Here is a 25,400-nt window from a genome sequence, read left to right as displayed (position 1 = left end):
TCACAGCGTCTGATGCCCACGAAAAATCTTCGTGCATATTGGAAATAAGAGGTCACGTTTCCGAATCGGGACCCATTCGAGTGCTTGATCGGCGACGCTGTGTCATCAAGTGGCTCTTGGACACGTGTCGTTAGTCCGTGATGGATGGACTCCGCTACCACTCAAGAAGATCCTCCTTGAGCACAGCGAGAAAGGCTTCTTGTTTGGAAGCAGCGAGACGGGGGCAGAGAGAAATGGGGTGGGCAGGGCCCAAGCCTTTGCAGCCCTGTCTAAACAAGTGTCTAATCTGCACTTAAAAACTAACAAGGATGGAGCCTCCACAACCTGTCCCGCTAATCCACCCTGGTGCCTGAACCACCCTCAAAGCAAGGACGTTCTCAACAATCAATCTAAGGGCTGTTACTACGAGGACTTTTTTTGCCAGAGCCCTCCCAGAATTGACGTGGCAACTCGTCCGATGTGGTATGAAGTGAACTTTAATAGTTACCCCTAGGCTTTATTACAAGTTCCCTCCCCATAACATGACCTGGCAAGTGGTTTCTTCAGACGTTACAGTGATAACTTTCGGGGGTACCAGTCTCGGGTCCTCCACCTGGTGTGTGAGATCTTCATTTCTGGCTCCCCGTTGCTCGAGCAGGGACCCAGCAGCTGCGTCTGTCCTCCCATGGTCACAGCATACTAACACACACGTTCCTTTGTTTCTCCATTACTTTTTTAAACATCCCAAATTGTCCAATTGTGTCAACCCTGGCACTGCACCAGGCATAGGGAAACTGGTGTGCCTTGCCCACCTAGCGCCCAGTGACAGCAATCACATCTCCCAGTGCCACAACATGCTCTGTTCAATTTTGTTGCTTAGTTCAAAAAGCCTTAGCATAACTCAGTTTGTTCTCTATGGGACTCCTTGCTGTAATTTAAGGCCATGAGATGTAGGTTAGAGCTCAGTCCTGCCATCACAGTGGAGTCCAGAGGACCTCGCCACACTTGCTACGTCCAATGGGCTCAGAAGGACGTACCTGATATGAGAACCCCCTTGCAGACGCACAGAAAGAGCCTGGCTCCAAGAGTTTACCATCTAGGTAGGTCACCAATGATGGTGAATGGAGACATCTCAGCACTACCTATTCGGCAAAGGCCTCAATGAGGGAAGAACTGATCCCAGAGCCATGTACACTGAGTCTAGGTAAGCACACCGCCTTTCTTTTTTCGTTCCAAACCCATGCACCGTACCCCCGTTATGAAGGGGAACTGAGGCACTGAGACGAGTCACAAGGTCACAAAGCAAGCACACATCACAGATAACCCGAGTGGCACCCGCTGCCCTAACCGGCCTTCAGTTCTTAAGCCTGTCTTTATATCAGCTTGGACCAATGTTCCCAGTAGAAAGATCTTTGATCTTATGCGCCAGGGTTAAAGCCAAGGCAGACCCTGCAAAAGTCACTGATTTTTGCCTCTACATCCAGGACCATTGCCATTTGAAAATAACCACAGATTTGAAGGACTTGCATACAGTACCATAGCAAGTGGGGGGCCAGTGGGATGACTGCCCCAGGTGCCAAAGCGAAGAGGTGCCAACAGGCACTGCCCAGTTGAGGAGGGGTGCAGGACAGAGCCGCGAGTGGCTTGTTTGGGGTTAGGGGGAGGGCAGCTGGGGCTAGGGGGAGGGCAGCTCCCACCACTGCATGCACTTCCTGGCAAGCATGGGGGGGCATGTGCCCCCCGGATCTGTGCGCAGGGTGAGGGTAGGCTGCCGCTGCGGACTTTGCCCTGCATGCCAAACTTCCTTGCCACGTTACTGCTTGCATATGAGAGCTGTCCTTGGCAGAAACCGAGACGTGCCTCCATCCTTGCATTGAAACATAAAGAATCACTGCTCCGGGACTGAGATTTGCTGTTGGACGCAAACTCCAAGGCAGTGGGAAGAGACTAGGACATTGTGCCAACAGCAGACATGTTTGCTGCATTGTTTGTGGAGGGTTTGGAAAACACATGTCTGGCAAGGGCTCGGTTTTCCAAGAGAACTGTGCTCATTCCCTGGTGCCCAGATCTCAGCCCACAGTAAAGTTCCCATCAAGACACGGGACGTTTTCCAACCAGTCCCGCTCCCCTTCATGGTGCAGAGGTCCCCAGTCCTGGTGCTGGGTAGTGTATTACCCTAGAGGTGGGTGGTGAATCGCAGCACAGGCCTCCGTGCACCAAAACCTCCCGACTTCCAAGCCTGACTTTGGCACACAGCAACCTTTAACACACTTCGGTAATGCAGAGCACCTCTCAAGCTTGACTGTGCAGCCTCACAGCACCACCATCGTGCCCATCTTACAGAGGGAAATGCTGAGCCTCGGGGCAAAGTTCTGCATTATATTTAGTACATACTAAGGACACTTTAAACATGAGCATCCGCACATTAAAAGCTTGTTAACTTGCGTTAAGCGCCTGTTGGGCAACTCAAAGTTGTGCCACTTCAGGCGGGGGTTAACTTTGGGCCGTGCAACTTAGCTTGTATTACGGTAACTTCAATCTGCTCCACGGAGATAAAATAAGCAATTTGCAGTCCCCCAGCATCCCAGAGTGCATCGCTTCCAGCCCCACAGGCAACCTCCCAAGCAGAAACAGAGGCCAGGTCTTCTGGCTTATACTCACACCCCTTATCGCCAGTCCTCTAGTAGCAAGTCAGAGCTGTGCAGGGGAGAAACGAATTAATCCTTAACGGGAGACCGCGCACAGCTTTAATGCAGCTTAACATGCCACAGATTCAGTCTGGGCTAAGCATAACGTGTAACTTCGCTCTGAGAGAGAAACAGAAAGAGAAACAGGGCAAGTTTCCCGCCGCAGGCAAGGAAAACGAGAAGTCAAGGCCCTGACGCCCAGCCCTGGGGCTGCCCTAGACGAGTCCGTTCCAAAGCTGTCCCCGGTCGGTCTCGCTTCCTGCGATGACGGCTGCTGCTCTGGCTCCTAACGCCGCAGAGGTGCATTTTCAGTCGAACCCTGTTTCCACTGGAAATCTGAGAAATATCATCAGTGTGCGCCACCACATTTCTGCTGGGCTTCAGTAGGGCCAGTGTGGTTGTAGACCAGGGGTGCTCAACCTGCAGCACTGCCGGCCAGATCCAGCCTGGGGCACTGTGTTATCCTGCCCGCCAGGATCCTCTGGAAATTGGCAGTAGGGGAGCAGTGGCATTGCTTCCCTGCTGCCAAATGTCTGGACCCATGAGAGCCCTGCCATCTGTGCGCTGGAGCTGGCACCCAGTCTCAGTGAGCAGGGCCAGGCAGGGACAGCACCGGGCTGCTGTAGAGGCTGGTAGGGGGTGGCATCAGGTGTCCAAAACCCAATGCCGACATGTAGGGGATTAGAAAGCGTGGTGGCAGGCCCCCAGGGCCCAATTCTGGCATGCAGGGGGCAGGAGGGCATGGTGCCAGGCCCCCAGGGCCCAATCCTGACATGCAGAAGGGGGAGGAGGGCATGGTGCCAGGCCCCCAGGGCCTAATCCTGACATGCAGAAGGGGGAGGAGGGCATGGTGCCAGGCCGCCAAGACCCAATCCTGGCATGCAGGGGGGGAGGAGGGCATGGTGCCAGGCCCCCAGGGCCCAGTCCCAGCGTGCAGCATCCAAGTCACTGGGTCCCAATCCTGGCATGGCAGGAAGGAGCAGTGCTGGATCCTGCTGCCCAAGGGAATGAGAGAGGGAGATGCTTGGTCCCCCAAAGCCCAGTGCATAGGGGGCAGGAGAGGATGGTGCCAGGCCACTGGGGCCCAATCCCAGCATGCAGGCGGAGGGATGGGGCAGTGCCAGGCAGGGCCTGATCCAGCTCACAGACAGGCCCCACACCATTCATCTGGTACGCAGAGCTAAAAGGTTGAGCGCCACTGTTGTATACTAGCTGTAAACGTAGTGCCCCTGCAATCAGGGAACATTGTTTTCAGAAGTGTTTGATACAGAGAAAAATCTCAATGGGCCTGATCTCAAACCCACTGCGATCAATGACAAACCTCTGGATCAGTCCCCATTAGCAGCAGTAACTGCACCATTATTACCGCACGGAGCAGCGCGCTTACAGATATCGATCCAGATTATGCTCTACTTATTATGAAGCACCTAAATACCACCTACCCTCCTCCACTGCCTGCGTCCCACTAAAAAACAACGGGGAACGGGGTGCTCCTCTTCTTCACTGCTTCTGCCTCAGCCTTCAGGATGAGCTGGGAGAAAAATAGTCACGATGAGGATTTTTCCAGGGTTCGAGCAAGGTGGAGCAGGATTGCACAGAGACACCCAAGTGCCACACAGAGGCCCGGATGGACGGACCAGGATCCAGCCCCTCGTCCACCAGAATGGCGTGTCGTGGTGAATACGCATGGCTGAGGGGCGGTTTCATACGGCTGCTTGACCGTGACAAGCAGGGCCCATAGTTTGATCTGCGTGATGCATGTTGATAAGCAAGGGTCCTACTCACCATTGCCCTGCTGCTTCTTTGCAAGTGCTCAGCTGGCACCGGAGACCTCGTGCAGCTGGGTCAGACAGCTCGCGGCTGTTTCTGGGGTGGATCAAGGGAGAAAAGGGCTCCTCCGTGACTCTACCTATACAGGGCTCTGAAGCAGGGACAAAACCTGGTGCAGCTGGTCCCAGCAGCCCTTTGTACCTCCTCCAAAGGCCAGTGAGAGCCTTTCTGGGGGGCGACGCCAGTCTCTTCTGAGCAGGTTTGGCAGTGCGGGAAGCACACTGCAGCGGCAGGTCTTGTGCTCCACGCACAATGTCTGCAGCGGCAGGATATCCTCAGCCCGGGAGGCATTTCCTCCCCGGGATCCAACATGGGGTGCCTCATTTGTACTCCTTTGCAAGCTGCCAGGGCCCTGGACACGCAGGCAGCCCTGGGAACACTGTCCCACTCAGTTTGCTTTCCCTGTGGACACACAGCGCCACTTCTGAGATGAGGCGGATTGCGCTGTTGGGGTCTGGGACCAGATCCAGACCCCATTAACGGCAGCAGGAAGTTTGCTTCCACGTTGTGGTTACCGAACACTTCTGCTGTGCTGAAGTGTTCAGCAGCTGTCCCTTGTGCCCTTCCAAGTGTTCAGTAAGTAGTGCACTGCCCGAATGTTTAGTAAGCACTAGCCCCACTGAGCTCAGAGGGTCTCCAAATATCGTGCAAGGAAAAAAACATGGAGGGGAAAAAAAATCTGACATTTTATAATGACGAGGCAGGGATGTCCCCACCACTGATCAAGGGAACCCTACCAGAACAAGCTCCGCTAGATGTCACATAGCACTGGTCATTGCCAGATGGCACAACAGAAATGACGCCGATTTTACAAGTAGAAAAATGGAGAAGTGCAGCTTAAGTGACATGCTCAAGGCCACCCAGCCAGTCAGTAGAAGAGCCAGGGTTAACAGCCTAGCGCTCTACCTACCAGGCCACATTGGGATCCAGTCTCTGACTGCAGATGACTCTGTCACATACCTCATTGGGATCATCTGCTGAGCCCACCTGGGAGAGCTTACTGTCCTAGGTTATAGCATCTCCCTACCTAAGATCCAATTGACTTGGTTATCAAATCATGAATATTTATGTGCCTACCCACCAGGGAAACCCATTCTCCAGCTCTTAGACCGCCCCCTCCCCAACATGCACATGCACACACACACACACAGACCCACCTAGTAAATCTCAGCTGGACACTTCCAAAAAGATGCATCAAAAAGATGCCTCTGATGGAGTGTAAAGGCGCTAATCAGCTGCAAATCTGCAAGTGTTAATAGCTATATCAGCCAACGAGAATGCAGCTTCCTTTGGAAAAGAAACTGAAGGACAAATGGAAAAGTCTATTAAATGTTGATGATTTCAATCCAGCCAGCCCAGGGCAATGTAACTAGAGGAGACGGACATGGGGAGAAGAGGCACAGGGTGCAATGGCTACCAGTCACTGGTAGATGACAGGCAGGGCTGAGACCACAGCCTGGACTTCCCAAGTCACCCCCTGCACTCGTCCGCTGGACCCCACCGCCCCCACAACAGTGCCGGGCACAGCCCACTGGGAGACTCAGGGGTTTGGAGGAGACACCAGAAGGAGGAAAGGCAGGACTGCAACCAACCCAGGCAAAGCAGCACACCTCCCTGAGCAAGCAAGTAGCCCAGGAGCCAGGCACCGAAGTGAACGTCTTTGGTACAAAAATGGGTGGTGAAAACAGCAAGGAGAGGTCCATCGCTGGGGTAACCAGGAGAAGCAGCCCCTTGAAAAACACGCCGCCTTCCTAGGCAGCTTCCCCCCTGCCATGCCCACACTGCCAAAATCCCTATCTCCGCCTTCAGACTGGCTTCCTGCCAAGCCAGTTAATAATTACAATAAGCAACAGGATGCAGAAGAGGGAGCAAAGTCAATGAAATGCAAACTGGATCAGAGCTGGAATTGCCAGGGCTCCCCACCAAACCACAGCCCCGGCCACGTACGGGAACCTCCTCCAGAGCCCTGCACAGACGTGGCCCCCGTCTCAGTGCCGTCCTTCCCATTTAAAGGCAAGGCACAACTAAGTATTGCAGACACCTGGAAGGTTGTTATATTCAAGATGCCTGGGGTCTATTACCTGGCTCTCATATGAATACTGTGGGGAGAGACTAGACAGCCACCTTCTACCCAAAGGCCCCTAAGGGAATAAGGCAGGAGACCTCTAAATCCACTTCCTACCATGGGGTAAGTCCATGGATCAATCCTGCTGGCACAGAGCAGAACCTGGCCCAAGATCCAAGCCCTAAAGAGCTTGTTGGGCACTTGGGAGATCTGGTTATTTATCAGCCCCAAGCCAGCCCTACCTGGGGTTTTGCTGTGAGCAAAGACTGGGATTATTTGCAGGCTGCTGGCAGTGTCCAGAGCTGGCCTGAGTCTCCAGGACCTGTCTGGTTCAGGCCCATGAGGATTACCCCAAATCACACAGCCCAAGCCTTTGTAGGCATGATTATGGCACTCAGAGGTGTTCCTCGGCCCGCTGAACATCAGGAGGGACACAGCAATAGTGTGCATCGGGGGGAAACTGGGTGTCAGGTAAGTCATGGACACTGGAGACTATGACTGGGACGTTTAGGATAAAACACCCCAGACTGTTTCAGACAATCCCAGTGCAAATAACCACAACGTGCCTACTCCTTTGGTGACCCTCCAATTATTTATACTGGCAAGCAAGACAGCAGATTATAGGCAACATGAGCCAAAAAGTAGCGACAGGCCCAGAAGGGAGCTCCTGGGTGACAGTCCAGCCAGTTCCCTACTATCGCAGGCACCACAGCGCATAAAGTGACCCACATCCATCTTTCAGAGGAGCTCTGCTTCTGGCCCACCACTCCCCTTGCAGGCCTGTTCCCTCTTCTGGTGGTAAAAACCTTCTTCTAGCCTCCAGCCCACTCAAGACCACCTTATGACCACTGGTACTTATGCCAACACTGCCCCTGAACTTACCTAGCACTTGGGCAGGAGAAGCAGCACGGCCATGCCAGCGCTCCACCCCAAGCGAGAAGCAGACTTCATCAATGCGACACTGCCTAGGTTAGCACAGTTATACTGCCCTGCTCTCCTCTTGGTAAAGCCAACCCCATTTCCCATCTACTTCCAGGTGGGAGCGCATCCATAAAGATTTTCTTGGCCAATACCGATGGTCAATTGTTAAGCAGTCACATTGGCTGATACCAATTGGATGACTTGATTTACAGGGATGCAGCTGGGCAGCTTGGAGAGCAACATCTGGCCGGTAAGTCTGCGGGGCGAAGAGGAGTAGGGAAGGGAAGAGGGGTGGTTTTGGCATGGGCAGATCGAGACCCCCACTATGAGGGAGGGAGTGGGGTAGGGGCAGGTGCCACCCAGCCAGGGTGGTAAATGTGACCCTGGGAGCAGGGCAGGTGGCTTGTCTGGGGGCATTGGGAGTGGGGTGGCTCCCTGCCACTGTGTACACCCTCAGTGAAGGCATGGGGGGAATTTGCCCCCCAGATTTGTGTGCAGGGCAAAGGCAGGCTGCGGGCTTGGGGCTAGGGGTGGCACCAGCCTCTTCCCAGTGCGGGGGACTGGGCTGGGGCTGTGCTCGGAGCAGGTGGGTGGCAACAGTGCTGGGGGGGGCTATGGAGTGGCTACCGTGAATTTTAAGGTGGCTGTAGCCCACCCTGTAGCCCCCTTCCCAGTGCCATCACCACCCACCCCGCCCCCACCCACTTGGAAACCCCTCCCTCCCCCCCAGGGCAGGAGGCCAGTGCAGTCCCTGGCCACAAGCCCACAACCTGCCCTTACCCTGCACACAAATGAGGGGCACATGCGTCCCATGCCTCCCCCAGGGGTACATCATGCAGTGGCAGTGAGCCACCCCTCCCTCCCCCCCAGGTGAACTGCCCACAGCTCTGCCCTGCTCCTGAGGTCACATTCACTGCCCTGGCTGGGTACTGCCTGCCCCTGCCCTACTCCCTCCCTCACCATGGGGTGCCTCAATCTTCCCGCTCCCCGTCCCTTCCCCACACAGACTTACCAGCTAGATGCTGCTCTCCATGCTGCTGGGCTGCGCTCCTGGCCGCGTGCATTCTGTGGCTGCACGCATGCACGTGGCATTTATCGGTGGCCTTATCAGCTACAGCAGTCAAAAAAAGATGATTGCTGATAATGTTAATTTTCCTTTTATTGGTGCCGGTCCAATATGGACCGATACTTCGGTGCACCTCTACTTCCAGGTCCTTCGTTCGTCTTTTCTTCGGCAGCTATTCTGAAGCCTGGTGTTTCTCTAGAGCTCAGACTTCCAGACCACAGGCACTGTATTTGCTGTTCTCCACCCCAATGGTATCACCCCTGGTGACCAGAGCTGCCCCTTGGTAGCTCTCTTACAGGTCTAGCATGGGGAGGAAGATCCCTTCAGTTTTCCCCGCTACCCCAGATGCAGCCATTTCCATCTCAGATCTCTTGCCTTTAGCCCCATTCAAAGCTACGATTCTTGTTGAAAACAGAGAGAAAGTTGCACCCGGAGGGGTCACTGCTTTAAGATCTAAAGACACCACTAACCATTGTACTGATGAACAAGGGCACAGCAACCACCCCCATCACAGGGACGCACACACCTCCCTGATCAGCTGTACAAAAGCCCCAGGCTGCCTGCAAGACAGCGGCAGTACCTTGATCCCTGTGCTGAAGCCTCTCTTTGCAGCTGCAGTCTCTCCACACCAAATCTGCTCTTCAAATGAAGCTGGCAGCAGAAGGTGCCAGGTGGGCTGGGGCTTGCACATGCCACCTCCCAATCTGACCTTTCGTAGCAACCTGTCCCCTATGCTAGCACACTGGGTGTGTGTTCCCATGATAACAACTAACAGCAGCCACCCATCAGTCAATATCTATACTGAGTCACCACGGTGACCGGCTCTGTCTCAGCACCCCTCCCACCCACAGGTAGGGCAGGGCTCCCTATCAGTCCACCACCACCACCGGATCATTTTCCCCTCATTTACAGCATTAGGGATAGCTGCATGGATTGATTTTAGATCGCCAGTAAATGATCTAATTGGGCAATCGTTCAAAATGGGTTGCACCATCTGAAAAGTTGCACCACAATTGCAACTGCTTGGCTACAACACCACGGGCGCATCTACACAAGACATTTATTCTGGTGGCCTAATTAGCTCTGCAGTAAACGTCTCGGCACGTACATATGCAATGCTATTAGGATGGAGGGAACTAATTAACTCTGCCGTAGGCTAATACTTGTTAACACAAGTGCTGTCCTTGTAATTGATTCTGCAGCAGCACATGTGTACACGCTGATGAGGCTGGCTGGGGTGTGAGAGTGCTTCATTGCAGGGGCTGCCTGCTGGCTAGCCATGTACCGGACTCGTGCACCAGTCACCCCTCCACAGCATGCCGAGCTGGGCTGGAGCAGCCTCAAGCTGGCAGGCCGACCCCCTGGGTCCCCTGCCAGCTGGGGCCGCTCTGCCCCGGCTCAACATGCCGCAGTCCTGGGCGCACGTTCAAATGTGGCACCTGGGAGAAATAAACTGCAGAGCAAACCACTCCAGAGTTTATTGCTGTGAATTAACTGCATGTGTAGACGCGCCCCATGGCTTGCATCTGATATTCCAAGGTGGTCTCCCACCCAAGTACCAGCTGGGTCTGGACTGCTTATCTCCCGAGGTCAGACAAGATAAGGTCTCTTTTGTCCAGCATAGCCACTTACTCTGACTCAGTCATCACACAGCCGCAGTCCCCTGCCCTGGAGCTTTCTCTGTTTAACAAGCAAGTCCTCTGTAGGAAATGGCTTCATAAGTGATGACTGTGAAACTCAAGCTGAGCTGGACCTACTCACAAAAGTTAAAATACAAAATACTGATGACAATTTAGTGCAAGAGGATGTAAGTTTGCAGCTGGACCTTCTGAAAAGAAATAATGAGGCATCACATTCAGCTTATCTTACTATATGTATGATGATTTTAAGCAGACTCCTATTTGCCTGGTATGTAACTATGTGAAATGTCTCTGCTTGATTAATTAGTACAGTAAATATTTCTTGGCAATTAATTTGTGTTTATGCGGAGGAAGATACATTCCCCATATGGACTTTGATAGGTGTCTCCTCCTGATTTACTTAGTGGCTCCCTTGATCTTCCAAGGACAACTCCTCAAAAACCTTGTGTTTTTCCTGGCTGTTAATCAATTCCTTAATATGTCCCAACTTAATTGAAATGGGTAATCTCGGTTACTGAGGAAGGTGACTCAATCAAAATGGGGACTTTCTGATAACCAATAATGAACAGTTTGACTAACAGGATTTTCCTGTTAATTACTAGAGGTGCACGGACACATCGGTCCATATTGTATCAACACTGATACAAGGAAAATTGACATTACCGGCAATCGGCTTTTTTTGGCTGATCTGGCCAATAATGTTGCTGATAAATGCCGCCTGCATGTGTGCAGCCACGGCATGCACGCGGCCAGGAGTGCAGGCCAGCAGCTTGGAGAGTAGTGTCTGGCTGGTAAGTCCGTGGGGGAGGGAAAGGTCATGGGGGTGGGAGAACAGCTCAAGAGTGGGACTGGAGCAGGGGCAGGGGCAGGCGCTGCACAGCTGGGATGGGGCGGGACACAGGACGGAGCCAGTGGCTTGTCCAGGAGGCATGGCGGGGGGCACATGCCCCCCCCCCCGATGTGTACATGGGGTGAGGGCAGGCTGCTCGCTGCGTGCTCGGGACTGGGGCTACGCCAGTCTCTTCCCAGCGGCTGTGCTTGGGCTGGGCAAGGTGGGGTGGGGCAGGGTGGGGGCTCTATGGCGAATTTTGGGGTGGCTCTAGCCCCCCCATACACCCTCCTCCCAGCATCGCCGCTGCTCACCCTGCCCTGCCATACCCAGCTCGAGCGCAACCACTGGGAAGAGGCTGGGGCAGCCCTAGCCCCAAGCCCACAGCAGGTAGCCTGTCCTCACTCTGCGCACAGAATGGGGGGGGCATGTGTCCCCCACGTCTCTCCTGGGGGTGCATGCAGTAGTGGGGAGCCACCCCCCACCTCCCTGTACCCCTGGACAAGCCACCTGCCCCATCCTGCATCCCACCCCACCCCAGCTGGGCAGCACCTGCCCCTGCCCCAGCCCCACTCCCTCCCTCACCGCAGGGGGACCTTGATCTGCGCCCCTCCCATGCCCCCTCCCCACTGCACAGATTTACCAGCTCTGCTCTGCAAGCTGCTGGGCTGCATATCAGCAATTGGATTGGTATTGGCCCATATGGCCGGTCAATAATTGGCCATCGGTATCAGCCCAAAAAATCTTAATTGGTGCCCCCCTATTAATTATGGCTTGGGATTCCCTCGTGATTTATACAACTACAAGAACGCTTTGAAGATGCTGAGCTAAATGGAATAAAAAGGGAATGAAACCGATAAGGGGGCGTGCTTCAAGAACGAGAAATCATGGACAGGAACAGCTGCTGCGCCCGGCTGGTCTTCTAGCGAATGCACGTGCACCTTAAGAAGCTGACAAGACTGAGACCGCCTCTTTGCCTGTATCGGTGAGATATCCTGAATCCCATTTCGAGACTTAACAGCCAGGGCAGAGGGGACCCTTCAGTCATCTCATCTGACCTCCTGTCTATCACAAGCCATTACATTTAACCTGTGTAGCCCTGTGTCAAGCCCAAAGGTTTTAGTTTGACAGTCCTCAGGAAGCTCAAATGCCTGCAAGCTATAGGCAGCAGAGAGAAAGAGAGGCCTCCGGCCCCTGAGACCCCTGCAGCAGCAGGGAAGATGTTAGGTGAGAGATGCCCAATGATCCAAGCAGGTGAATCATGCATGCTCCACGCTGTGCAGCAAGGTGAAAGGCCCCTCGAGGTCCCCGACCTGACATGCTGATCTGGGAGGGTCTACGTGAACAAGACATACCAGATAGGCACCTGACAAAGGGAATTCCCTGTACCCTCTCCCAGCACCAGGGGATCCTGGCCCATGAACTAAATACCCACAAGGAACCTGGCTTTCCTCCATCCCCTTGCACCGGAGGATAGCAAGGCCCCCAGGCATTGACTCTGCAGACAGATGGCTTCCTCCGAGACTCTGTGTCCACCCAGAGATCACTCCTGGCCTGCAGGACCAGTTGTTCAGAGATCAGCTTAAACCCAAACCCCTGGTCCAAGCCACCGTCCAGCCTTTGCAGCAATCGGATGCAAAGTCTGTAGGTTAAATCTGTCTCTGCTGGTGTTGTTTAGCATGGGAGGGCAGTGAACACACATAAGGGTCCTGAGGAGGAGGAGGAGGAAGCAGGTATGGCCTGACAGGATCACCTAAGCCGAGATTCAGCAGGGTTTAGACCTCTGACTCCCATTCATGTATGTCAATGGATGTTAAGCCTCTACCTCCCTTTAAGGATTTCAGCCTCAGCTCCTTCCCTGTCAAAGGCTGGGGTCATAACCTCCCCAGGGTGGGGGGTCTGTTGCCTACTATAGCAATTGCAGCATCTCCCATGGGATGCAAGGGCAGGGAGAAGTATTCAACTCTGTTAGTCTCAAGCTATGCAGAAGGCAGGGCATTTGCCCCTTACAGACAGCAAGATCCTTCTCTATAGGCATTTTTAGACACGCAAGCATCATTAATTAATCGAGTTAAGCGAGTTAAACAAATTAATCAAGTTAGGCGCCGTTAATTCATCAAGATTCATCGAGTCTGCTCCGAAGCGGCAGATCTCCAGTGCATCACGGGACTAAAAAGTCTGTCTATACATGCCCAGTGGGATCATTATCCTATAGCAATCAACAGGATCAAAAAGGGCTGGGATCAGGGCTCTGCTCTTGCTACTCTGGTTCAAATACAGACATAGTTAGGAGCTCTACTGAGTAGGCAAGAGTTCCTGAGATAACACCCACCCCCCAACACACACACACACACACACACACACACACACACACACACACACACGCACACACACCCTTTGTCTTCACTACACAATTATCATTGGCCTTTACCCAAGTTTTAGATCCTCCCGCTCCCCTCCAAACTCTGACCCAGACCATCATGGGTAAAAACCCAGGCTTGCTGTGTTCCCTTAGTCCTCCAGTGCCTTCCCACAATCCCTGCTCTCCTCAATATGACAGAAAGACTCCTAGAGCCTCTTGGCATAAGGCACCCGGGGGTATACCCTGACAGGCGCAGGCAATGCCGAGGACACACTAACATGGGTAAAGTTTTGCTGTGGAAACACTCCCAACCCAGCGCAGACTAATCCCAGCGCCTATCATCCAGATTACGGCACATTTTGGAGTGGGGAAGCCAAACAATGCTCATATACAAGGTAAAGCACAGAGTCCACAGGATCCTTGAAGGATGCTGAACAGGATATACCTTCTTCTAGTAAGGGTACAGCCTGGGCCTGACCGTGGGGGGGTCATCTACTGTACCTACTGCATTCCTGCATACGAACCTCAAGTCACCAGGACTTCTGGAGACAAGCCGGATGGCATTTCTCCATACAGGGGAGTGGCTTCCCTGTTTCATGCACCCAATATTAATGCAAACAGCCTAATTCACCACCCTGCTGACAAAAAAAAAACCAGAAAAGAAAAAGTCAGCAGAAAGACAAGGGAGAGATTTTGTCTGCTGCAGCCTTGCCCAAATCCACACACCAGGCTCGCTGCACACGGCTGCCCTGGGCAACCTGCCTCCTTGCAAAATAAGAGTTTGAACTTGCAGCCTTCCCCTCGGCGGGCTGCCACTCACCCCGCTGCACCCGCGTGCTCCCGTGAGAACGGCGGGAGCGAACCCTTCATTGGTGCTGGGCGAAGCAGCTAGCACGCCCCGGAGCAATACTCCGGCATCCCGAGAAAACTGGCAAGACCGGCTCCGCAGCGCCATGAGCATCAGGCATGCAAATGCTTCATCTGACAAGCCCTTGCCAACTGGTGTGTGGCAAGAAGCTGCTGTCAAAGGCTGGAATAAAGAATAAAAACCTTGCCTTTGTCCTGAACGGGGACGAGGACGAGGATGCTGGCACGAAGTGACAGGAGAATGACTGGAACAAAACTGAGCCATCTGTTTCCTGCACCCACAACCCAGATTTAAAATGACAGCTTAATCTGCTCTGGGACCACACAGGTCTGACCTTCTCTGCTAAAGGAGGTGATTTTTTTTACCTGAAGCCAAACCCAGAGCTGGTGATAGTGCTAAAGTGCCTTCCCTTCACAGCAGTGTAAGAGTGATGCAGTTGTGATGGTCCAGAAATGATGTGAGAGGCAAGGATTTCTTAGGGTGCTGCCTTTTATTGGACCCACTATGTCGTTGGGATAAAGTCTTGAATGCAAGACTCTCTTTGTCAAGTATCAGCCATTCAAAAGCTTGTCTAACTTCATTCCAGCGACACAGTGGGCACGTCTACATGTGCGCTGTAATGCGCAGTAGCCTATTTTACTGCACATTCGAGCATCATGACAAAAACTTTGCTAGTGCGTTAATGCTCGGCAAAATTAAGCTACTAAGCATTAAACATCACTAAAAGAGCATGCATTTTTCACTACTAAGTATTAGGGCATGCATTTAGTTAGTACCTCACATTAGAGTTTCCAAAATTAATGTGCAGTAGCAAAAGCACATTCATGAACGTGTAGACATAACCAGTGGGTCCAATAATAGATAACACTTAAGAAATCCTTCTCTTCATGGGACTTTTTACCTTAGGTTAACTCACATACATTAGCTACCGCAAGACAGAGCGCACACCTCCCATTTCTCAACCGTAGGAACAAAGGTCAAGGCTAACTGGCCTCAAATGCATAATTATTGCATGAGATACCACCTGGCTCATGTTTTGCATGCATCAATCTCAAAGCAACAAGAGGTCAGCATTGTTACCTTCACCTTAAAGCAGGGGACAAGCGGGGTCTGTGGAGGTGACCCAACTCACCTGCGGTTATCCAGCAGGTCACCGGCCCTCATCTTCCAGGGCCAAACTCAGCCCCCTTATCCAGCAGGCCACTTCTCAAATGGGTAAGGTGGTTTGGGTGCCTTCCTGTGCACTCCTTACTTTAAGCCCCTCTGGGTTTATAAATGCTCAGTTTTAGGATCATTAAATCCCCGTAATGTCTGTTTAGCCTTAAGTTACTGATACATGCCCTGAATCACCCAAATGTGGTTTGTGCTTTTAGGGGTGTAGGTTGTCGCCGTGTTGGTCTAAGGGCATAGGTAGACAAGGCTCTTTGGGTAAATTCAGTATCTCTTATTAGACCAACTCAAATAGTTGGAAAAAATGTTCTTTGCAAGCTTTCAGGTACAACTATAAAGGGTAATTGTAGCCAAAAGCTTGCAAAAAAGAATTTTTTCCAACTATTTGAGTTGGTCTAATAAGAGATATCGGATTATACCAACTATTTGATTTTTCCAACTATTTGAGTTGGTCTAATAAAAGACACTGGATTTACCCAAAGGACTGTGTCTGTATTTGCTTTTGGGAATCTAGATGGGTTACACTCGACAGGGCCCTCTCTTCAAGAGCCTCCCCAAGCATCACCCACAAATAAGTTCCCTCTTTTCCTTGCCTGGAGGTCATGCATGCCCAGATCTCTTCTCCCGTGCAATCAACCCAAAGAAGTGGCTTCCCCCAATTATCTCAATAAACACCAAGGCTGTCTCAGTACAGACCTTCTTCCCAGTACTGAACATTGTGAAGAAACAGGCTTAACATTGATTTACGCTGCCTGGAATGACGAAAGATGAGCCAGAAGATAGCCAGAGCTGGATCAGGGCCTAAAAACAGCTCCTCCATTCCCAACATCCTTCAAAGCCCTGGTCTGTCGGACTTGGCCTTGCTGACGGGGGTCCTTGCCAAGTCTCCGATGCCAAGGTCTAGGTTTGTGAGCTGCACAGCAGCCCCAGGCCAAGAAGAGTGATTAATAAAAACCAAGGAGAAAGGTACGGATGCTTGCTCGCTGCACCAAACTGCAAGCGACAGCCAGACATTAAGGAGACAGACAAGATACCCCGAGTGTCTTTCCAGCGAGACAGGGATTATTCTTTATGCTTCTGACCACTTCCCTCCCCCATCCCATTTCTTCCAGCATGAAGTCCTTCCCCCCTGTTCTCTAAGACAGGATTTTCTTATCTCCACTGCAGCCAAACCCGGAAGCAGGAGCATTGACCTTTCTGCCTGCTGAGCATCTGCGCTAGATTTAGAGCAGAAAAGCCAACATTTAAGGGGCCCCAGCGAGGCGGGCGAAATACTAGAGCAGTTCTTCTGTTGCAGAGAAGCCAGACCACAACAGGGTTGGAGACTATGGCTGCCTGTTTGAAATCACCGGGTGGTGTATCTTGCAGGAGGCAGTGGTAGTCTGAAGTCAATCAGAAAGCAGGGTAAGCCATCTGTAGGTATTTGAGTCGCTCTAATAAAAGGTATCAGATTTACCCAAACAACCTTGTCCTTAGACCAGCATGGCTACAACCTACACCCCTGTAGGTATTTGCATGCTTAACAGCAGCACCCTGCTGTACCCTTAATAGGATCTTACAGCTATAGCACCCTGGTTGAGAATCACTGCTGTAGGCAATCAACAGGCAGCAGTTTGCCTCTGGATAACGAGAATAGCTCCCCCATGGGAGCAGGCTCCCTGCTGCCTTTGTGCTCCCCCAGCAAACACCTAGGAGCGTCACCCGAGGCTAGTCCTGGATACCAGGACTACCACTGAGGGTGTTTTGGTCCTTGCCTACAGATTCAAAGCCTCCCCACGCGGACAGCACAGCATCACCCCCACCCAATTTTGGGAAGAGAAAAGGAGATTCCAACTATCTTCCTGCCAGACTTGGTGGGTTGGACCCTGGAAAAAAAAAATCAATCCTTAGCGCACAATCACGTATGGCAGCATCCTTGTTGCAAGGGCTGTGTAGGCAATGCTCGCTGAATGAAGAAAAGCGGTCCTTGGGAAAGAAAAGCATGTGAGCAAATAACCAGGGGCTGTAGAGTAAGGAGTATGTGCAGGCGGGCAGAGTTAAGGTTACATGTACCGTCTCAAATTCATCTGGCCTGAATGCAATGTGAACATCTTATAGCCTGATCCCAAGTCCTGACACCAGGGGAACCTTTCCATTCACACCCCGGAGGTTAGGCTTTGTCCTTAACTGTCTAGGGCAATGGTTCCCAATCCGTGGCACACATCCCACCAGTGGTACCCACACAACCTGTCAGTGGCACGCTTTAACAGAACTATTATAATGACTTTATATGACAAAAATGTGCTGGTGGCACTTAAGGTTGTATCGTTTTAAATAGGTGGAGCACAATCTGTCAAGTTTGGGAACCGCTGGGCTAGGGGATTGACTGTAGTTTCCTTAAGAGGGCTTTAATCAATGTGCAAAGTGAATCTGGGGGGGTGGCGAGGGTCCCCAGGACTCACGAGGGGCATTATGTTTCTGTGACACTGTAGCTGCAGCCGGCCTTGGGCTGGCTAACGTGATGGGAGACACAAGTGCTTGAGCCTGGTAGGGGGAATTATCACGGGAAGGGGAAGGCACGTCCAGGCCCTGGCTATCGGGTGACCACATCCTACCTTCCCTCTCATACACAGATCAAAGCCCACTTTAAGACCGGTTTGGTTTGGGGATATTTTTCATCCCCATTCCTCTTTGTGGAAAGCTGCTCCAGAAGCTCCCTTTGATGCTTAGAAACTTCCTCTTACTTTCCAGCCTAACTGTATCCACACCTGGTTTACACCCCTTGGTTTCTGTGCCAACACTGCCCTTCAGCTTCAATAGTTCCCCTCCCTCCCTAGTGCTCAGCCTGATGTATTTATTGAATGCAATCAGATCCCTTCATTCGACCAACTCTTTTAGCCCCTCTTGCAGAAGAGACTCCACTCCCCTGATCATCGTAGCAGCCCTTCTCTGCACCTGGCCCAGTTTGCATTCATCCTTCTTGAGCATGGGTGATTAAAGTGTAACTGATATTCCAAGCAAGGTTTCACCAAGGCTTTGCTAATACTTCTCTGTCTCCACTGAGAACACCTGGCCTGATAGAGCAGATAGACACAGGCTTGCATTTTTTCTCATGCCTGCATCATACAGCAACTTGAGTCATCCAGTGATCAGCTAATGCACCAAGATCTCTCTCCTGCCCTGAGCAATTGCTGGGTTCCAGGTGATAGCAGTCTTTCTTGTTATTAGACCTTCAGTGGAGGATATTGCACTTTGTCTGACAAGCTCATCCCATACCTATTGCTACACTCTTCGAGGTCCGACCTGTCTCGCATTATATTCTGGCCCTCTGAACTGATACTGCCCTCTCCCCTGAAAACGCTTCCTACCCACCTGACAGCTCTGCTAATCCTGAAGTTCTCCAGTTTAACAATCATTTCCCATGCAAGCCAGCATCAAATGCTTCGCTGAAGTCCTGAGAGAGAAGGTCTACATTCCCTTTGTCTGGAAAAAGCAATTCTTTTAGTCTGGCACGATGCACCTTGCAGCATTTTTGCCTCATTTTCCGTGGACCTGCATGTCTTTAACGATCCCCCCAATGCCTTGCACAAAAGCCTCATAGACTATTGAGGCCAGACTGCCAGGACTACCCCTTTCCCAGCTCCTCAGACCCAGCCTGAAGCAATCCGGCACTTCCTGTAATGTAGATACATATATCTTAAACAGATCCAGAAAGTTGGAGGAACACGTGTCTAAGTATCAAGCCAGGCACAAGTTAAACCATGCGGGGCACAGGGCAGCAGCTACCTGGCAAAGGGACGCCAGAATAGAAAGGCAGGGGAAAGCAAGCAGAGTGGGAGACTACAACACCGACTGCAAGCTCTGGGGTGGAGCTTGACTTCATGAACGTTTGCTGAAATGGCCCGTGATAGTAGCCAGGCAAGCAAGAGCTGCCTTCACAGCGGTACAGCCCTGCACTCACAATCGTGCTCGCGTTCATCCTCCCGGCTCGGCCGCCAAAGAAACCAGAATGACACCCCGTGTTTCAATCAACGTCCGGCCTAGGCAGGAAACCTTCATTGCCTTCCCATGCCAACACGCAATCATGCACATAAAGATGCGGAGAACATACAGGTTGCATACATGCATGGTAGCGTTAGAGTGATGTTGTAGCCGTCACAGCCCAGGAATTACTGCAGAGACAAGGGGTGTTGGTTGTAGCCGTGTTGGTCTAGGCAGGCGAGTTTCTTTGGATAGATGTGAGATCTTTTATTAGATGAACTGAATAGTTAGCTGGTCTAATAAAAGATCTCACATCTACCCAAAGAACCTCACCTGCAGAGACCAGGACCAGGACACCTTTAATTGGACCAATTGGGATAGAGGGAGACAAGCTTTCAAATGCTTGTCTAGGTGTCCTGAAGAATGTCTTGCATTTGAAAGCTTGTCTCCCTCCATCCCAACACTGCAGTTGGTCCAATAAAAGATGTTAACCAAAGAAATCCTTAAAAGTGCCTCAGATGCTGCTGCCTCTACAAGACGTATTTAGGACTGCTCAACTCTGTGTCGTTGATCTGTACTGCTAACAGGCACTGGAGATCCTCCGTTAGTTCAGGAATGGCTATCTCCTCCTCTTCCAGGGTGCTGGGAGGGGGTATCAGCAAGGGCTGAACTCAGGAGGGGTCACTGCAAAGCACAGATCTCGACCGCATGGACAACAGAGCAGGGCTTATCAGCTGTGAATAGCAGCAGGCAGCCTGGCTCTGGGAGATTAGCCACAGACCAGGGCAGACACACGCTTGGCCACTGTGTTACGGGGAACAACCCACAGAGGAGCTGACGGGAGCCTGCTTGGGCTTTGCATATGGTCAGGCCCCTACTTTGACCTTGCAGTGCTGTTCCCCTGCAGGCCCGAGGCCAAGAGGCTCTGGAGGCAGCAGGACTTCCAGCAAGTGGTACCACCTGTGCCCAGGCCATTGCAGCCTGAGCAATCTGTTCCCCGGGCCAGCCGGCTTCTGCTGACTCCAGCACAAAGCAGCCGCACATGGGAGATTACCATGCTAATGAGTACCAAGCACATCCGGCAGCACGCTCGGGAACTAACCCACAGCCAGTGGCAGAAAGCACAACCATAAAACCTGCAAGCGGGAACACTTCCTGGCCACCAGATAAAAGATCAGTTGTGCCAGGGGTTCCCACCAGCGTAACACGAATGCACTGGCATCTGCTACGCATGCGCGACCCACCAGTACACACACACCGGCATCTGCTACGCATGCACGACCCACCAGTACACACACACTGACATCTGTTACGCATGCATGACCCACCAGTACACACACACCGGCATCTGCTACGCGTGCACAACCCACCAGTACACACACACCAGCATCTGCTTCGCATGCACAACCCACCAGTACACACACACCGGCATCTGCCACGCATGCGTGACCCACCAGTACACACACACCAGCGTCTGCTACGCATGCATGACCCACCAGTACACACACACCGGCATCTGCTACACGTACACAACCCATCAGTACACACACCCCAGCATCTGCTCCACATGCACAACCCACCAGTACACACACACTGGCATTTGCTACACATGCACAACCCACCAGTACACACACCCCAGCATCTGCTATGCATGCATGACCCACCAGTACACACACACCAGCATCTGCTCCACATGCACAACCCACCAGTACACACACACCGGCATCTGCTATGCATGCACATCCCACCAGTACACAAACACCGGCATCTGCTATGTATGCACAACCCACCAGTACACACACACCGGCACCTGCTCCACATGCACAACCCACCAGTACACACACCCTAGCATCTGCTACACATGCACAACTCGCCAGTACACATACACCGGCATCTGCTCCACATGCACAACCCACCAGTGCGCACACACCCGCATCTGCTACACACATGCACACAGTTGCATACAGTGTTAAAGTGGTCACCTAGAAGGCAAAGCATCCACAGGAAAGACTGCAGCACTGACCCCCTTCCCCGCCCCTCCATCTTTAGCATTCTGGATGCAGCAAGAAGAGCAGCCAGGGAGTTTAATAGGATTTTTTTTCCTGCTTAATGCCCTACTTTCCCCCCCATGCTTTCCGTCTCTCACGCTTGGGTACTCCCTCCTGCGTGTTCCCCCCCCAGCTTCCTGCCAAGGTTTCATAATGCTGGGGTGAAAATCTTCCACCTCATCAATCAGGTGTCAGGACATCAACCTGAGACATCAAACATTTGAGCCCCAGGCAACAGATACCTGCAGGACATCAGAGGGGGAAGGCAGGTCTATTATTACCTGTTGTCATCCGTACACGGACAGCTCGCCCAGTTGCAAGTGACTTCAGAGAGTGCCTGGACTAGAGCAGATCAGGAGTTTCCTGATGCAATGTTTCCCTCTTGGATTATGCGGGTTGGTCAGGAAGATTTCACGGGTCCGGAGGTGGGGGCGGGATTTCAGGGGCAGATCAAGCCCACTGCAAAACAGTGGAGATCCCAGCGGGCAAGACACTCCGCTGGGACCCTGCTTTGAAAGATTATTTTGGAGCCCAAGCAAGTGCCGACCACTGACTGGCCTGTTTTGGGGTGGGGCGTCTCGCTGTAGCTTTTCTGCAAGGAGTTTCACAAGGGTTTGGTGTTGTCCCAAAACCTCACATTCTTCTCAGCACAGATCCCAGCTTCCTGGCCAGCCCCAGTCTCCGCAAGGCGTCCTCGCCAGGAGTTTTCCTCCCACTCAGCTCCGCCAGCGGGTGCTGTAAACCGCAGAGCCCCGCTTCCAGGGGGGCCGAGACTCGGCAGCTCCCCTCGGCTTCGGGTGGACTTGTGTAGGGGGGGCTCAGCATCTCTGAGCATCCCGGTGCTGTCTACAGCAGGGGGACCACTGCTGTCCTGAGACAGGGCAATGCTCAGGGATGAAGACGTGTCTAGACGGGGACCTGCATTAGGTTTTTTCCCCTCGAAATATCCCACCCCTGCTACCATGGGTAACAGACACCCAGAGGCCCCGATTCAGCAATGCAGTTGATTGCGTGCCTAACTTGCAAGACGCCCACCCCCAGGGGAGACACCCACGTGCTTTAGGAGCATGAGCCGCACAGCTCGGGAGGCTGGATGGGCACCCAGCCCCCTTTATGCCCGCTCCCCCCGCAGAAGGCTGCTGCCCCTAGGTGCCATGCTCGGCTCCTAGCCCAATGCTTCCCCTTAGCATCCAAAGGGAGCAGATTTCAGAGCACTCATCCTCTACCACGGCTCAGGCAGGATCTACACCAGCCCAGCCAAACGTTTGCCTAACTCACTCTTGAAAACGGCCAGGGATGGAAACTCCACGGCCTTCCTAGCCACTCCACTGTGGCTGGAAAGGGCTTCCTGATCCCCAGCCTAAGCCTCTCCCCTCGTGTTCTCAGCCCATCACTTCTAAACCTGGCCCCTGTGGACAAAGAGAAGGATCGACTGGCCTCCAGACCAGACCCTGGGGTGCGGCTGCTGGATCCCTCTGGCCCGCTGTGGGCGATTGGTGCAGGAGACATCCCCAGAGGCCACAGCAACGGGCACATGTGAAACCCCCGCACAGGCGATGCCAGGGACACTTGCACATCAGCCTCCCACCCAAAGGAGCTGGCAGTTCTGCAAAGGGAAGGGGAAGCAGCACTAGGGGAGCACTCGCTTCTGCTTCCCCTTCCCCGGGAGCCCCAGCGCATGCAGAACTTGCAGGGCAGCAGAGAGAGGGGGCTCTCCGCAGGCACCTGCCTCCTCTGGCCGGGCAATCACCTGGCACTGAGACTGCTCCCCCCATGCCACAACCAGCCTCCAGAGACGCAGCCACATCCCCTGCCCCTCTGGCCTGGCAGCGGGTGACCCTGGAAGGGGGGGAACACCAGCTTCAGCAACAAGCTCTCTACTGCCGCGCATCCCCAGGCAGGACCCATTGCCCGCACGCCTGTAATGCGAACACATGTGCCTATTCAAACACTTAAGTGCCAACACATATAAATACGTATGGATAGGCAAGCACACATATATGCACGCGCACACATATATGCACACGCACATATGCATGTGCACGCATATACGCATATATGCATGCACATGCATATCTGCACACATACATATGCATGCATACACATACATATGCACGTGCACACATATGCACACACATACACATGCACACATATGCATGTGTGCACATACATGCACACATATATGCACGTGCACACATATGCACTCACATACACACGCATACATATATGCATGCACACACATACGCACGCACACATATACGCACATATATGCATGTGCACACATATGCACGTGCACACATACATGCACACAAACATATGCACGTGCACACATGTATATGCAGGCACACATACATGCACACATGCACACATACACATATATGCACGTGCACACATATGCACACATACACATATATGCACGTGCACACATATGCACACATACACATATATGCACGTGCACACATATGCACACATACATATACACGCGCACACATATGCACACACACATGCACACACACATATATATACACACGCACACACGTATATGCATGCACACACATACACGCACACATACATATGCACGCGCACACATACACGCACACACATATGCATGCACGCACACATATATGCACATACACATATGCACGCGCACACATTTATGCACGCCTGCACACACAAGCACACGTGCACACAGACCTGCACGCGCACGCCGACCCCCCGACACGCAGGCAAAACCGACAACCCACCCGCAGGCACATGCAGAGGCTCACACGCGAACACACCCGCACCTGCACACGCGCACACCTTGGTGCAGGCGCCGCTGCACAGTGCAACGCCGAAGCCGGCCCGGGTGAGCGCACCGTGGTGCCAACCCCACGCGCGTGTGTGTGAGTGTGTGTGTGTGCCCGGCCCGCAGGACCCCGCTCACCTGCCCTGGCCGGGACCCCGCCGCCGCTGCAGCCACAGCCCGCCGCGCAAAGCGCCGCCCCGCACCGCCCGGCCCGGCCCGGCCCGGCCCCCGGGCGGGGAGAGGAGGGAGAGGAGGCGCCCGCGCCTGCGCTGCGCAGCCCGGCCCGGGGGAGCAGCGGGGCTGGGGCACCCGGGGCAGGGAGCAAGACCGGCCAGCCCCTGCCCCAGGGGCTGAGGAGCAAGCAGAGGCAGCAGGAGAGGGGAAACTGAGGCACAGGGGGCTGCACCAGGGGTGGCCAACTCTGCCTCCGCGGGCTGGCTCTGAAGGTCGCACGTGCGCGCCCCATCCAGCACTGGGACCCCACGTCCAGCCGGGCTGGGTCTCCGAGGGCTGGAGCGCGTGGTGCCGCGGGCATCTTTGCCATCCCCCCCCGTGACACCCGAGCCCACAGGGACCCTCTGGGTGCAGCAGATCCACAGCCCCAGGTGGAGGGGGCATGGCAGGCCTGAAAACGCAGAGCCCCAGCCCAGCAGACGGCATCAAACTGCTGCGAGGCCTGGCTTGCCAGCAACCCCTTTCCTTCTTGCGGACCGGGAGGGAGACATAGATTCATAGATTCATAGATGTTAGGGTCGGAAGGGACCTCAATAGATCATCAAGTCCGACCCCCTGCATAGGCAGGAAAGAGTGCTGGGTCTAAATGACCCCAGCTAGATACTCGTCTAACCTCCTCTTGAAGACCCCCAGGGTAGGGGAGAGCACCACCAAACGGCCGAGTTCGATACGGTCCCTGCCCTAGGATGCGGATTCTAAGCACTGGGATTAATTTGAGAAGCTCCCCTCAGCCCCCAAAACTGGGACAGGGAGAAACTTTTAACAGTAAATCTCTTCTGGCACCCTTACGGCTGTTAGGGGCAAGTTATTAGGGCCCAGGACGGCTGCCTCGGTTGAGGATGGGTTCCAGTTACATCCACGAGAGCCGGGGAAGTTGCAACCGGCACCGTCCTTTTAGGGCACCTCTAAGAACAGCCTCCTGGATGTTGAGTGGGAGCATCCCATTAAGTAGG

At 53.2% G+C, this 25,400-nt stretch overlaps 1 protein-coding gene across 2 annotated transcripts in view; it reads right to left on the bottom strand.

The window, feature by feature from the left end:
• The window catches only part of CAPN5 (calpain 5), a 97,137-nt gene extending 72,709 nt beyond the window's left edge, over window positions 1-24,428 (bottom strand). The window contains exon 1 of one of the 2 annotated variants that reach the window (XM_006264031.4): window positions 24,352-24,428. The gene's annotated coding sequence lies outside the window, so the exon portion shown is untranslated. Of the gene's footprint in view, window positions 1-21,706; window positions 22,002-24,351 lie in introns of those variants that run through there. The other variant, XM_019479390.2, reaches the window with a different exon arrangement.
• Window positions 24,429-25,400: the final 972 nt, after the last annotated feature.

The sequence above is a fragment of the Alligator mississippiensis genome, chromosome 1 (genome assembly GCF_030867095.1).
Source record: "Alligator mississippiensis isolate rAllMis1 chromosome 1, rAllMis1, whole genome shotgun sequence".
NCBI lineage: Eukaryota > Metazoa > Chordata > Crocodylia > Alligatoridae > Alligator > Alligator mississippiensis.
Note: the sequence above shows the minus strand (reverse complement) of the source record. Positions and strands in the feature narration are given on the sequence as shown.